General features: G+C 35.6%; 1 long non-coding RNA gene across 1 annotated transcript; it reads right to left on the reverse strand.

The window, feature by feature from the left end:
* Positions 1–4,367: 4,367 nt before the first annotated feature.
* On the reverse strand, positions 4,368–6,778 carry LOC149159095 (uncharacterized). Its single transcript, XR_016261097.1, has 4 exons — positions 6,086–6,778; positions 5,910–5,985; positions 5,780–5,822; positions 4,368–5,684 (listed from the first exon to the last, which is right to left on the reverse strand). It is a non-coding gene; the product is annotated as an uncharacterized LOC149159095 (long non-coding RNA).
* Positions 6,779–13,411: the final 6,633 nt, after the last annotated feature.

Raw genomic sequence — 13,411 nt, forward strand, 5'->3', positions numbered from 1 at the left:
TCAGTAGGGTAGGGCCTAGAGGTTAGCAATGTTGGCACACTTGGTAGAAATGGAAAATTTTGGTCAAGGGAAATGAAATTAAGTTTTAACGAGGGATTTTAAAGTATAATTAACTAGATAAAATAGACAAAGTTACTTAGTCAACAATGGTGGTTTTGGGAACACGATTTTGATGTATCATGGTTCTTTTCCTATATAGTCACTGTAATGAAGTCTTCAAAAAGCATTAAAAGATGCATTTGAAAGGGTGTGGGGGATGTGAGTAGTTTTTGCCAATTGGAATTAATAGAATATTCAATTAGCTAGTTTTTCCTCAGAATAGTTTACCAGATAAAGTTTTTGTTTATGCGTTTTTTTCTTGTTAGTAAATTTATATTTCTCTTATGTAAATTTTTCAAGGTAAAGGCTAAGAAGGAGATCCTTCTTATGCTTGATGAACTTCAACTCTCTATGGGTGGATTAAATAAATGTTTACAACATACCTAGGCTCAATTGGTCCTCCCTATAGGCCTAGGTTTCTCCTTGAGAACACAAAGAGGCAATTACATTAGAATAGTCAAACTATCACAACACTAGATGATGGTTTCAATTTTCTTCCATTTTACTTATTTTCCATGTTGGTATCCTAGCGTTCAATTTATAGTGGTAATAGAAAGTTATGGGCCTTCACACAAACTTTTTGTTTGTTTATGCGTTTTTTTCTTGTTAGTAAATTTATATTTCTCTTATGTAAATTTTTCAAGGTAAAGGCTAAGAAGATCCTTCTTATGCTTGATGAACTTCAACTCTCTATGGGTGGATTAAATAAATGTTTACAACATACCTAGGCTCAATTGGTCCTCCCTATAGGCCTAGGTTTCTCCTCGAGAACACAAAGAGGCAATTACATTTGAATAGTCAAACTATCACAACACTAGATGATGGTTTCAATTTTCTTCCATTTTACTTATTTTCCATGTTGGTATCCTAGCGTTCAATTTATAGTGGTAATAGAAAGTTATGGGCCTTCACACAAACTTTTTGTTATTTTGATATTTATAAAATTTTTCAATTCTTGAATGTTGAAACACCTTTGGGTTTCCCCATAGCTCATGCCTCTATTGACCAACCAAGGAAAACAAAATTGTGTTTTGTTTATCACAATTAAGAAATGAAAAATATTTTATTCAAAAAAGGAATGTAAAAAGGGTATATAATGAATAAAGAATTAATGTTCATTGCAATAAAAATTTTACTACTTTAATATATAAGGGAAATGCATAGATTATTGTGATCCATATGTAGTTTACAAAATAGCCTTTAAAAAGATATTAATACCAATAGAGTATTTCAACCTCCACTTTCATTTTCTCATGTTTTTTATATAAAGAAAAAAGTAAGTCAGAACTAATGAAACCTTTTTATGAGAATTAATTCAAACTATGTTTCACATTAGTTGAAGGATATATATATTTTTGAATATTAATAGAAAAAATAATCTTTACCCTAGAAAAAGATTAAGAATCTCAACTAAAATAATTGTTGAGTTATATACATACACTACCCTATATAGACTTAACCATTAAGCCAAAACACACAAACACGTTAAATTATAACTGTATTTTAAATCATCACTATTATTATATTGAAAGGTAAAAATGTTATTTATTCAAGATAAATAAATGCATACATGTCCCTATCTCTGTAATCATACTTTGGAGAATCTATCATCCTCCTATCTATACAACCGAACTCTAAAGACACTATGAAATTTCAGCCTATACATTCAACAAGCTCATCATGGTCACAAATGATTCAGCCATCTGAGTGATCCCATCTCCAAAAAAATAACCTTTGAATTTATTATAGAAGAGATTCCATGGCCTCAACTTCCTCTAGATCAATTAACTCATAAAGGAATAATGCACCAACACGTAGGGTCATAATTTCTTTAGGAAAAAGAATTTGATTTTTTAGTCAATTCATGAAGGATGTGATTAAAAAAAAGCAACTCAAAAGAAATAAGAGCATGCTCGATGCCTCTAAGGATTGGTAAATTTTACCATCAACCACTTAAGCCTTTTTGGTTGCCCAATGTATCACAAGTTTAGAATCAGCGAAGGCCTATAGTTAGTTTGTTTTTCTTTTTTTTTCCTTACCATTTCCAACAGAAGCTAGAGCTCAATAAACTCAATTTTAGTATTTAAACATCTCTTGAAACATATATGATAGAAAAATAGTGATTGTGATTGAAGAAAAAGATTACCCCAACTTCATAAAAATTATTATTATTATTTACTTTTGTAAGTTGATCATTGTATTTCCTTCAAAAATCACAACGTTGTCATACATCACGTAAAGCCAAAGAAAGTGTCCTCAAACTTTTACAAGGGAAACCAAATTTGTTGGCCACGTTTTGAATTATAGTCATAACAATACAACAATTCCTAAAAGTCTACCACATTAAGAACATAAAACTGAAAATAGAAGCCTTTTGAAGCACCTCAACGCTTCAACTCAAGAATCTGATGAAGACACACATGCACGATATTTAGTGTTAGAACCTGATAGACTAGGTGGCTTAAGCTCACATTGGAGGTGTCCCTCTAAGTGTGTCAGCCAAGCATGAAGACTTTCCAACTTGCACACTAAAGTCTTTGATCATGTTTGAGATCATTCAATATAGAGAAAATGTTGTATTATTCCTCTTGTTTTTCCTTTAATACTCTATGGTAAATGAATTGGGATTTAAGGTCTGCCCAAGGTTAGGAACCAACGAGGAAACCTCTACAATATTATCAGAATTCGAGGGAACATGACAATCATCCACAAGTTAGGTTTCAAGGCGATGAAATTTAACTTTGACTTTAGGTGGGTAAACAACATAGTAAATGTTTAGAGCCGCACTAGCCTAAGGCTAGGCTCTACTTGTGGAGTGGACTCCCCGATGACCCTCATCCCCATGGTTACCCCAGTGTCCTATGTATTTGTGCATGCACTATCGAGGATGAAAACTCATTTTGAGTTCATGAAAACCTACGCACTCATGACCATGGATATAGGGGCATACACCTAGGAATGAGAACTCCTTTAGCCAAGGAAGGATATAAAACATGTTGCAGGGGGAGGCTAATGGATAACACAGTGCGAGAAATATTAAGACCATAAACTCGAAACTTTGGCATCATAGAAAACTAGGATTGACCACACATAATATTTCAATTTCCATAACAAAGGAACCAACAAATGAATAAGAAAGATAGAGGAATCCGCCCAGGTAAATGAAATTCCCACCACCAAACTCAAATTGGAACATGTACCAAAGGATGTTGTCTCAGACGTCGAGAAACATGAATCAGTTCCAACCACACCAATAGTATTCTAGAAGTATTTTGTGCATCTCAGCGTTAGACACCTCTAACTCAAAAGAAAAATCAACCTCAGGATACCAATGTTGCAGCTATGGTTGTATCTCTTCTCAGAGACACTAACAATTTCCCAACAAAGCTTCCTTACAATCCTTAGGCCTGTAACAAAAGACAAATCCCTTTTGCAAAAAGTAGTGTATCTCAGGATGTTAACAAGGAAACTATCTGGTGTAATGTCCCTCTTTTTCAGAAACTATCATAGTTAAGACATTATATTTAGCATCACTTTAGTAGTTGATCTAGCTACTGTAGCATTTGTTCAACTATACTGATTATATCAGAGGTGGATAAACAAAAAAATGTTATTGGAATGCTAGGAGATAGGCATGAATGTAGGTACTCTAAACATAGGAGTGGGAGAGTTGGGTACAAAAGAGTATACCCAACCCCGTATGGTTGTAAGTGTTACTGATGATAAAACATGTTAAAGAACAGGTCGAAACTAGTGAAACTAGAAGATTCTCAATGAAAAAAACAAAATCTGGTAATTTTATTCACCAATGCCCTTAAAAGGAAAAATTCTAAATCTCAGTTAGCAATAGATGTAATAAATGAACCAATAATATACTAAATAGATCAAATAGCTGAAGCTAACACTCCAAATGATGTCACATGGGAGAAACTATCTGGAAATCCTGAACATACAGGAAATCCCCGGTAAACCACATCAACTACGAGAATGATCTATGCTAGAGATTGAGTAAGAAGAACTAATAGAATTCAATTTTCCTTTCCATCCTAGAAATTTACATTCATTCACCATGGGAAATGCTGAGACAAATATTTTAATTAAAAAACTAATTGAAGAGATAACACCACATATAGAACCTTACAGAAATATAACGAACATACAGTTACTCTGAACACATGCGTGAATTAGAAAAGATGGTCAAAGCAAGTAAAAAAAAAATATATATATATATATATATATATATATTCTGAATTCATGCATGGTTTAGAAGGACAGTCAATTACAAATCACAGCCTCAGGCATTCAGTTCTCGAGTTAACATGGTTGCATTAAAATCTTATTACAATGGAAAAACCTCAACTTAAATACCCAGAAAAAAAAAGTATAGCGGTATAACTTGGCCATTGCCTTAGATGACCTGAAATAGCTTGCGTGGTGGTGAGAAATGGTAACCAAAAAACAATACACATGAAATTACAATGTTTATCTTCAATCATACGAAAAGCAACGAGCATAACAAACAAATTCTATGTTTTCGAGCTCGGCCGAATGTGGAAGAAGGGAATAGTAATACCATTAACCACTGTACATATACGATTTAAAATTCTTATGAAACGCCTCAAAATAGTGGGCAGAGGAATATACTCATCAGCAGTGTGCATATGTATGAAATTACAAATAAATGCACTACAAACATACATTGTCATAGAACAATTTTTTCAATAAAAGCATAGAAACTACATGAACATTATAATCGCAGAAAAATGAGCAGTTTAGGACTAAAATATATTCATACAAAATAAAGGGGAAAACCCCAATTACATCTAAAGAGTAAATTAAGAAAATATGCTTGAAAATAATACAGTCCAAGTCTATGATTCCATGGTAAATAACAGTCAGTGGGCAAGGCCACCACAGGAAAGTTGGAAGAAGAACATGGAAGAGGCATATAGGTGTCTGCAACTAAGCCTTGTGGAAAAGTAAAACCCTCAATCTTACACATGGTGGAAAATAAATAAGAAAAGTACGAAAATATTCAACTATTCCGGGGTACACCCCGAAGAAAAGTAAAAGTTTCAAATCGATGTACACGATTCGACAACCCATGGAGTACTTCAGATGTGAAGAGGAATTGATGTGCAATGCCTGTAGGAATAGGGGAGGTTCGTGGACCAAAACCAACCTGGATAAGGGTCGAGCCTCGTGTTAGCAGTCAAAAATGTTTGTTTGTTTGTTTGGTTTTTTTTTTTTAATCTAGGATAATCCGTAAGTGGTGAGAGTTATCCTGAACAGACCCAGGATCAAATCTAATTGGCTGCCACTATAAACCTAGGCTACCTTCAACCGCCTGCAAGCCGCACAATAGCAGGAAACTTATGCCTCAACAAGAGCTGACATGTTCGCTATAGGGTGGCCTAGTCTTCTAGCCAAGACACAACAGGTCACATATATACTCAATGAGATTTGAACCCTCATCTCGTGGGTTTCACCCGGCGAAACTTACTGTTAAACCCCATATTACTATATTAACAATCAAAAATGTTAAACCAAAGGCCACATTTAAAGGGAAGGACTTTGGAAGACACCTGCGGAGCATACCCATAAAAACGAGGTGAGGTAGAAACAATACATTTCAGATTCAAATGAAATAGTTTCTTAAAAAACGAAACCACTCCCTTACCTTTCCCAATAATATCACCATAAAGCACGAGCGTTACCGAAACCTGCGCATAGAATTCACAAACGAATTTAGAAAACAAGGAATTCTGCAATTCGGAAATAACCCAGAACTCGAACTAGGGAAAACCCACCTTAATCTCTTGAGGCATGAGAGCGAGTGGCCAGTTTAAGTATCCACCAGACTATCCATTATATCCTCAACCAAGCCTTGAAACAAAATAGAACACCTATTTACTCCAATGTATAGAGCGAATAGTAGTTCTTAAAAGAAAACATAATGAATTCATATTTAGGGTCATATTGTCACCTGAAGGAGCGAAGATCCATGAGCACATGTGAGCTGAGACACGAGTTCCTTATTCCGTGAGCTAAAATCCACATAGTGCCAGGCAAACAATTGCAACAAAGGGACAATGGAATTTTCGAGATTGAGAACGAGAAAAACAAAGGAGGGATAATACGCAGGGAAAGAACAAAACCCTGAAAAGTGAGGTTAGGATATGAAAACCCTGAAAAGTGAGGTTAGGATATGAGTCGCAGGGTAATTCTCGTAGATCTGCAACCCCTCGATCCCAACCATTGGAGTCCAATCACAAGGAAAAGGGGCAATGCCAAATCTATCCCACATGTATGGGACGAGACTACGTGACTGGAGAGGCATGGCACACCTTGAATGGATGAGGGTGAAGTGGGTCGTACCACTGTGGTGAGTGGAACGGTGGTGGAGAGTAATGACCCTGGAAGGCATAGGAAGCGTGCCCAGGAAGTTAAAATACCGTAGGCATAGGTTGAAATGCGCGCCAACAAATTGTTTCATCCACCCTTTACACTATTAAGTAGTTGGGATTCTTAGTATGGGAACATGAAATAAAAACAAGATGTTACAAGGCTAACTCATAGTAATATAGTGTTAGTGGTCCCATAGGGTTATACCATTGGTGGTTTAGCAAGGAAGCAAAGTAGTTCCTATGACCTATTCATGTTTCTTTTCCACAAGTATTAATAGGGAACTAAACCCTTAGGAAATAAATTTGGTAATTCCTACTAAACGAGAATGAAGGAGGAAGTGTGGGGAACATAGGTGGTAGCGTGGGGTACAAATTATTAGGAATAGGGAAAGAAAGATTGTTTGAAATACTTGGAAATTTAATAAGTAGTTGAATGTATTATTAATAAACAATGTTCTTCTACTCTCATAAACAAATATAAAAGCAACAAATTGTAAGAAAAATAAAATAAAATTTGTCGATGATATTAAATTGAATGGGTACATTACAAATGGTATAAGAGCCTAGATTTCTACATTGGGCTTGTATAATCGCTCCATTACTAGTTAGTGTTGCAAGAGATTATCATCAAAATGAAATTCTCTGATGTTGTTAAATTTCTTTGTTTGAGAGATAAATTACTTATTCGAAGGATGGAGGAGACAACCACAACTATTACTCGAGGGGATGATTTATATGTAGAACTTGGGGAAGGTGGTACATCAACACAGACTTAGTTTGCAGAAATAATTACGAATTTGCAAGAGGAATTGACACAACTCTGGAATAGTAATGAGCGAATATTAAAAGTTAGTTAAGAACATGAGAAATTGATTAGAGAATGGACTAATAAATCTTTTCATAATAATGTTGAGCCGGAAGGGTCAAAACGGAAACCGACACGATCAACACCACACAAACAAGGAAGTGGAGAAGAATATGATAAAACAGACTCTAAGACACATAAGGATAAAAGGAAGAAGGAACTACACGGAGAGTTCCAAAAGATAAAACCCCCTACCTTTGATGGGAAAAAAGAGGAGGACACAGAAGCTTGGCTCCTGAATATGGTCAAGTATTTTCAGGTGTACGAATATGAAAGCAACCTGAAAGCAAGATTGATGGTTTATTAGTTGCAGGTAAAAGTCACTCTATGGTGGGAGGAAACAAAAATGATACATATGTTGGATGAGAAAACTGTTTCGTGGGAGGAAATTCAGGTGAAATTTTAGGCTCGCTATTTGAGCGAGAGGTATTATGAAGAATGGGGAAAAGAATATCATGAATTTAAATTTGGACAAGTTATCATGGATGAGTTTTTGACCAAATTCACCAACTTACTTAGGTATGTGCCCTACAATAGAGAAGAAAAGGCTAAGGTACAAATATTTTTGAATTGTTTACCAGCTATATATAAAGAAAAAATTGAATTTGACAACCCAAGAACTGTGGATGAAGCAGTCATGAAGGCAAGACTTTGTTATCACCAGTTCAAAAATTGAGGTGAAGGCTCTTCACCGTGGCATAACAAGGGTAAAAACAATATGGGGATGAACGTGAAGAGGCAGAAGCCGACCCATTTAAAGAAATTTGGTAAGGACCACGAGCGAAAAAAAAATTAACAGAGGCAAGCAAAACCAGCGAGGACAATCTTACACTAGCTCAAAACCTGTAGAGTTAGGCAGTAAAAAGAATGCAGAGGGCAAAGAGCGGGACCCATTAAAGTGTTGGGGTTGCGATGAACCAAATTTGCTACGAGATTGTCCCCATAACCCCAAGTCCATTCAAAATGTACAGGTGGCACATGAAGCTTCTACGGTAAACGATGTAGCTAGAAACATTCCTAGAATCAACGTGGCATTGGGAGACCGACTGGGAGAGAACATGAATCTACCATGATTGATATTGAAGGTATTATTCAGAACCAAACTATGTCTTTGTTAATAGATCCAGGGTTAGCCTAAGTTATATCAATCATCAGATGGTGGAAAAGTGTAATTTAAAATCAGAAAAATTTCAAAGTTCCTAGTTGGTACAGTTAGCTACCGGTACTAAACGGAAAGTGAACCATGTGGTAAAACAATGTGTAGTGAATTTGAATGGATATCTCACTAAAATCAACTGAAACATCCTTCCCTTATGATGATATGACCTTTTAATTGGGATGGATTGGTTGGAACAATAAAAAGACGTTGTGAATTATCTGGAAAAGGCTGTGAGTTGCATTGATTCACAAGGGAATTCCTTACTGATGAAAGGAAAACAAAAAACGGTTTTGGTTAGACAAATAACAACCTTACATATGAAAATAAAAACAAGGAAAGTCTGTCAAGTTTATATGCTGCAGGTGGAAGAAAACGAACATCAAACAGAAGTTGAAAGATTAGATTAGTTACCTGTGATAAGAGAGTTCCAGGATGTGTTTCTTGAAGAAATTCCAAAACTTTCCCTCGGAGAAACATAGATATCTCAATTGATTTAATGTCAGGCGCTACATCGGTGTCTAGATGCCCTTATCGAATGAGTGCCCTAGAGTTGTTAGAACTAAAAATGAAGCTACAAGAGATACTAGACAAAGGCTATATCAGACCAAGTGTATCACCATGGGGAGCCCCCACACTATTTGTTAAGAAAAAATACGGTACATTTAGAATGTGTATTGACTATAGACAACTCAATAAATTAACCATTAAAAATAGATATCCCCTACCTCGAATCGATGATCTGTTTGATCAAGTGAGGGGTCAACGACTTTTTCAAAGATTTATCTGTGAACTGGATATCATCAGTTACTCATAGAGGATGAAGATATACATAAGACAAATTTTTGGACAAGGTATGTTTATTAGGAGCTCATTGTATTTCCTTTCAGACTCACTAATGCATCTGTGACCTTCATGTGTCTCATGAATAGTGTGCTCTATAAGTACCTTGACTAGTTTATGTTAGTGTTCATTTATGACATGCTAGTGTACTCTAAAAATGAGAAGGAACACCAAGAGTATCTTTGATTCGTGTTGCAAACACTTAGGGAGCACCAGCGTTATGCAAAGAGCAATAAGTGCAATTTTTATAAACCCAAAATCCAATATTTAGGACACAGCATCTCCAGAGAGGGATTGGCGATGGACCTGGAAAAAGTTCAAGACATTAAAACTTGGCCAATACTAAAAGATTTATCAGATGTTCGTTCCTTCATGGGGATTATTGGGTACTACCGTAGATTTGTGCTAGGGTTTTCAAAGTTGGCCTACCCCATTACCTCTCTACAAAAGAAGCGGATGAAGTCTGAATGGATAGAAAAATTACAAGAGAGTTTTAATAAATTAAAACAAATGTTGACAACAACCCATGTTTTAAATATATCAGAACCAAATAGGGAGTTTACCGTGTGCACTGATGCATGTCTAGAAGGTTTGGGGGGTGTGCTGCTACAATACAATGCAGTTATATCCTATGTGTCAAGGGGATTGAAAAAAAAAAAACATAAAAACATAAAAAACAAACATGAACATAATTATGTTTTTTACTACATGGAGCTAGTTGCAGTAGTTCATGCCTTAAAAATGTGGAGGCATTATTTGCTGGGAAAGAAGTTCGTGTTTGTAACTGATCATATCATCTTAAAGTATTTCTTTAGTCAACCTGATTTGAATGCCAGACATGCAAGATGATTAGCTTTCCTTATCCAATTTGACATGGAAACCAAACACATTAAGGGAAAAGAAAACATAATTGCCGATGAACTAAATAGATATTCTCATTCACCGATTTCGAGTGAAAAAAGCATTATAAACACATATTTCAAATAATAGATACACTTGGCAGTGCAACAAGACCAGAATTGTCAAGAAATGCAGAAATGCAGTTGAAGGTACAATAGGGGGGGATCTGGGGATATGTTTTAAACCCAAAAGGTTTAATTACATGCTAGAATAAACTATATATTATGGGGGTAGCAGCATTAAAAAAAATGATACTAGATGAATGCCATAAGAGACCATATGCCGGTCATCCGGGGTATCAAAAAATGATAACAACCTTAAGAAAATAATATTTTTGGCCAGGTATGAAGGAAGAAGTCGCAGACTATTTAGCCAAATGTCTGGAGTGTCAACAAGTGAAAATGGAATACCAACATCCCACAGGGTTGCTGAATACACTGCCCATACTCGAGTGGAAGTGGGAAGTGATCTCCATGGATTTTATAACCAGATTACCAAGGACCACACATGAGCACGACTCCATTATGGTGGTAGTTGATACATTGACCAAAGTAACACATTTTATCCCAGTACAGTCCAATTTTGGCACTGCACAAATTGCTAATGTTTTCATGCGGGATATCTTCAAGCTACATGGGATTTCAAAGATGATAGTATCGGATAGGGATGAAAAATTTACCTCCAACTACTAGAAGTATTTGTTTGGGGGTTTGGGAAACAAATTGAACTTCAGTACTACATACCATCCACAAACATAGCGACAAACTGAAAGAATGAACCAAATTTTGGAGGACATGCCCCGAATATATGTGATGGATAGGCCCACTAAGTGGGAATATTTTCTACATTTAGTTGATTTTTCTTATAATAAAAGCTACCAAACTACTATAAATATAAGCCCTTCAAAGCCTTGTATGGTAGGAAATGCCATAACCCACTGACTTGGATCCAACTCCAGGATAGATTGATTCTTGGACTTGACGTTCTACAGGAAATCGAATGGACATAGCGGAAAATTCAATAAAATATTAAAAGAGTCCAAGACTGACAAAACAATTATGCAGATAGGAAAAGGGCCCATAAGGAGTTCAAAGTGGGAGAGCATGTGTATCTGAGGGTTAAGCCTCATAAAAGTACTCTCAAAACGGGAGAGTGTGCTAAATTAACACCCCAATTATGTGGGCCATTTGAAATTATCGATTGTGTGGGTCTAGTAGCATACCAGTTGGCTCTACCTAGTCATGTTAAAGTTCATAATGTATTTCATGTGTCGTTACTAAAAAAATATGTTCATGATCCTTCTCATACAGTTGTCTGGAATGTGTTACAGGTGGAGCCCGAAGCTGACTTTCTACTAGAGCCACTTTGTATCTTAAAGCGGAAAGAAACCGTGCTCTGTAATCGGTCATGGCCCAGGTTAAAGTGCAGTGGAGTCACTTTACTCTCGAAGAGGCCACTTGGGAACTGGAAGGAAACATGAAAAGAAATTATCGAGCTTGGTTTGGCAAAGAAATGTTTGAAAAATGAACACCGAAGACAATGTTCTTTGATTTTTAGGGGGGAGGATGCAATGCCCCTCATTTTCAAAAATTATAATAGTTAAGACATTATATTTAGTAGCCGAAATATTGATAATAAGGGCATGATGGCCAAGTTTTCTTTTAGAAAAGAAACTATGATAATGTAATTAGTTAAGTTGAAATAATTAAAGGTGATATTGGAAGGAATTAGCTAGAAAGAACAAAAGAAGGAATGAGATCATTATCCTAATCCATAATCTAGGATGGATAGATTGGATAAAGGTAAATTTGAAAAAAAAATATTAAACTTTCCCAAATCACTCCAAAGAAAAACCCCTTGGAGTAAAATCAGGTGATTTACTAGATGAGTAGAGAAAAATATGGAAAATCACCAAGTGCGGGGGAAACAACACCATAATGGGTGGAAATGCGTCGTAGTAGAAAAATAAGGGCTTTAAAGGATGAAAAAAATCCTTTTCAAGAAAATAAAAACTAGAAAAGCCTAGGCTATGGGGATTGGTAGAACCCAGAAGAACACGACACTGGTCGGGGGAACTGGAGGTGTCGGTTCAAGTTTGGGTGGAAATTTGTTCTTTCCAAGCTAATTTTGTTGCTGGTAAACCAAGTAATTCAAATTTTCGGGTAACAGAGTATTTATTTTCGTATGACTATTCTACTGTAATTAAGTTGATACGATTGTTTCTCTGTTCATTTCGTTAACTATAATTACTCTTAGATTTATTCATACAATGAAAATTGGATAAATTAATTTTGGATGTTTTAGGACTCGATAAGCCTGTAGGAAATTGTGGTCTTGGGGCTCAAACAATTGCATATTTTTCTTTAGGAGATAAAGTACAGAGCTCTGAAATCTTGTCACGTAAGTGTATTTAAGTTTGATTTTACACAGGACTGTAATAGTCATTTAGTAGTTGGCTCCAACAACACTTTAATATTTGATCCAACTGTTGTAGCTTGTGTTTAACTATATTTCTTATATCAGAAGTGAATAAAAAAATATGTTATTGGGATGCTAGGAGATAGGCATGCATGCAGGTACTCTAAACATAGGAGTGGGGCGGTTGGGTACAGAAAAGTATACTCAAACTCCGTGTATGGTTGTAAGGGTTATTGATGATAACAACATATTAAAGAACAGGTACTCTAAACATAGGAGTGGGATGGTTGGGTACAGAAAAGTATACCCAACTGCGTGTATGGTTGTAAGGGTTATTGATGATAACAACATATTAACGAACAGGTCAAAACTAGTGAAACTAGAAGATTCTCAACCAAAGAAACATAATCTGGTAATTTTATTCATCAATACCACCAAAAGGAAAAAATCTCAATCAAATTAACAATAGATGTAATAATTGAACTAATAATATTATAAATAGATCAAGTAGTTGAAGCTAACACTGCAAATGAAGTTGCACGGGAGAAACTATATGGAAATCCTTAACATACAGGAAATCCCCAGTAAACCACATCGACTACAAGAAAGCTCTATGCTAGAGATTGAGTAAGCATAACTATTAGAATTTAGTTTTACTTTCCATCCTAGAAATTTAAATTCATTCACCATGGGACATGTTGAGACAACTATTTTAATAAAAAG

This window comes from Pinus tabuliformis, chromosome 5_2 (assembly GCF_031772625.1).
Source record: "Pinus tabuliformis cultivar Carrire ecotype Pingquan chromosome 5_2, CPIR1, whole genome shotgun sequence".
Taxonomy (NCBI): Eukaryota; Viridiplantae; Streptophyta; class Pinopsida; order Pinales; family Pinaceae; genus Pinus; species Pinus tabuliformis.